At 34.4% G+C, this 2,811-nt stretch overlaps 1 pseudogene; it reads right to left on the reverse strand.

The window, feature by feature from the left end:
- Window positions 1-743: 743 nt before the first annotated feature.
- LOC108996748 lies at window positions 744-2,430 on the reverse strand (annotated as a pseudogene).
- Window positions 2,431-2,811: the final 381 nt, after the last annotated feature.

Below are 2,811 nucleotides of genomic sequence, written 5' to 3' on the forward strand. Positions count from 1 at the left end.
TTTATGAAGTAGTTATTTATATATTTTATAAAAATAATTAATTTTATTAAATAATTTAAAACATAATAGAAAAAATAAAAATATTAATTTAAAATATCATTCAATCCAATATATATTTATAACATTTATAATTTTAACAAAGCTTCTTGTTATAAGTTTAATTTTATGTTATCATGTACAGATCAATAAAAACGATGTTAAAATTTTAGTGATGCTATTGGTTGAGTCGGTTAAGGCCAACATAAAATTGAATAATCTATAGTTGACTTATACTGGCTTCACTGTTTGAAATGGAAGGAGAAACAAAAAATAGTAGAAAAGAAAATTTGCTCTGATTATTACTTTTGAAAGGAGTAATCTTTATCAATTAAAAATTTATTAGACTGCCATATCCACGAGGAATCTTACCTTGACCTTCTCCACGTAGAATTCAGGAGCTATTATCATCTTTTGGTGGGACCAAACTCAGGAAAGCACAAAAAACATTTTTCAGAGTATATTTTATGCCAAAACAAACAAAAACAAACAAAACCTATGTTTGTTTTTATTGATGTAAATAACGGTGAAGGTACTTTAAAGCTTTGACTAAATAGATCCAAAGTTAAAAGAAAACTTAAACAAACTTTTTAAATTAGTGGCACATAGGGATCATGATTCATAAAGGCAAGAACAAGTTTTGTTTTAGCAACTCAAAAAATATTAACTTTCTGTTAATAATTTATAACAACGTAGAAAATAAGTAATTATGCTAAAGAAAATAGGAGAAGACACTCAAGATCAGAGTATGGTGCGATGCATGCTTCCATTGACACACCCCAAACTTTATCTGGATTATCACCAGACTGGCAGAGAGGAGGGAGGGTACCAGGTTTTCTTTCCATATAACAGTCATTTGTCAGAGGCTTTTGCAAAATAAGAGTTTGGTTCCTCTTTGAAGCTATTGTCCAACACATACGTCTCACAAGGGCACTCATCTCTCTCTATATTCTGAGATCCTCTTCATCCTGAGCATATGTCTCGGGAGATGAGTAGGAAAAATAGCCGCCTAATCTAAGTAATCTATCTAGTTCAAGAAGAAGAATTCCATCTCTTTGAAGCAATCAATCCTACAACGAGAACAGTGAGCAAGTTCAAAAGATCTGCTAGGATAAGGGAGCCTCTTGGTTCCTAGAACACCAAGATATGCAGGAATTCCTCTTTCTAGGGTGAACTGAATTTGGTTTTGATGCACATCATTCGGTGCAAAGGACATCGTTATAACATCATATGAGAGGAGATAAGCACCAAAACTTGCAACACCACATCCAACATCAAGAACTGTTCTTAATCTTCCTTCATTGTTTATATTATTGTGTGAAAAGTTTAGCTTCTGCAAAATTAAGCCACATATAAGATTATTTCTTCATTCATGAAGTATAAATATATTTACTAAAAAATAAATTAGAGAAACAACGAGATTTGAATAAAAGAGAAAATGAGCCATAAGGCAATGCAGAGCACAGGAAGTATGCAAAATTCTATATGGCCTCCTAACTCGAAAAAGTACTTAGCAAAAGGTATTCAATAAAGGCCAGCAATCATATTACACTTGCAATTGAAGCAATATACTTATTTGCTCCATAGTGAAAATGAGTACCTTCACCCGGAAATACAATCTTTTCACCTTTCACAACCATCCAGTTCTAGTCAGACTTCTCATGTGCAAGGTGAGTATGAGTTATGTTTGCTTTCCATACTTGATCTCTGCTTTCCGGCTACTTGATTGGGACTTGAAACACCACACCAGCAACAAAACAACTAATATTTAGTAGAAAGGATGAGGATGCAAAACTCTTGAAAATAACAAATATTCCACATCGTTATCTTGCTTAAACTTAGCATCTCCCCCACCTTGTATCCACGTGGAAGAGGAATCAAGCAATTGTACCGCCTTTCTGGAAGAGGGCAATGTCTCTCATAATGCTCCATTAAAGATAAGTCCAGCTTCAACCTCACTTAGTATATGAGGTGTTTGTCTAGGCATGGAATTAGTTCTGAATGTCGATCATCACAAACCTTCAAAAATCAGTAGACAAACAGACTCAATGGATGCATTAAGAAAACAATTAAACTGAACAGATGGGCCGAACACCAAGTATATTCCGAAAGAACTTACTGGGAGACTCTTTGGTGTGATAAAATCCTCTCCATTTTCTAGGCCAAATCTTGTTGAAGATTCATCTTGCTTGCCATCAGCATCTTCTTCCCCACCCAATACGATGAACCAAGTCTTCTCAAAGATCTACTCCCATATTCTAGAGCAGATGTACCATGGTTTGTAGAGCCAAAAATGGATTCGTAGTATACATATAGAAAACCAAGAAAGATTGCCACAACACACAAAGGAGTGATTAAACGCTTCTTTTGTGTTCCATCAGATCTTCCCCTCATAATTTATTTAGTTTTCAAGCACAATCAAGGAACAAAGGTATAGTTTATAGACGAGAAATCTTTTCAAAGTTTTTTGAGTTCTGCCAAGGTAACACCAAGCCTTTGTCCAATTCATCTCAAAGAACTGTCACAGTGCCTCGCCAAAAATAACACTGATGAAATGTACTAACACAGAGGGCAGACAACCTTGAAATGTACCAAAATTTAGGAAAAAAAAAAGGAGTGAAAAAAAGAAGAAAACATGGATTCATTCAGACTTCAACATATCCATGTTGGGATTTCGAGTACGAAGCAAAAGCCACCACCAAAAATATATTTCCATTTCCTTCTTAAATCTTTGCCGTTTGGGGGGCTCTAAAACTTGAACCACAATAGAAATTA

Source organism: Juglans regia, chromosome 3, assembly GCF_001411555.2.
Source record: "Juglans regia cultivar Chandler chromosome 3, Walnut 2.0, whole genome shotgun sequence".
Taxonomy (NCBI): domain Eukaryota; kingdom Viridiplantae; phylum Streptophyta; class Magnoliopsida; order Fagales; family Juglandaceae; genus Juglans; species Juglans regia.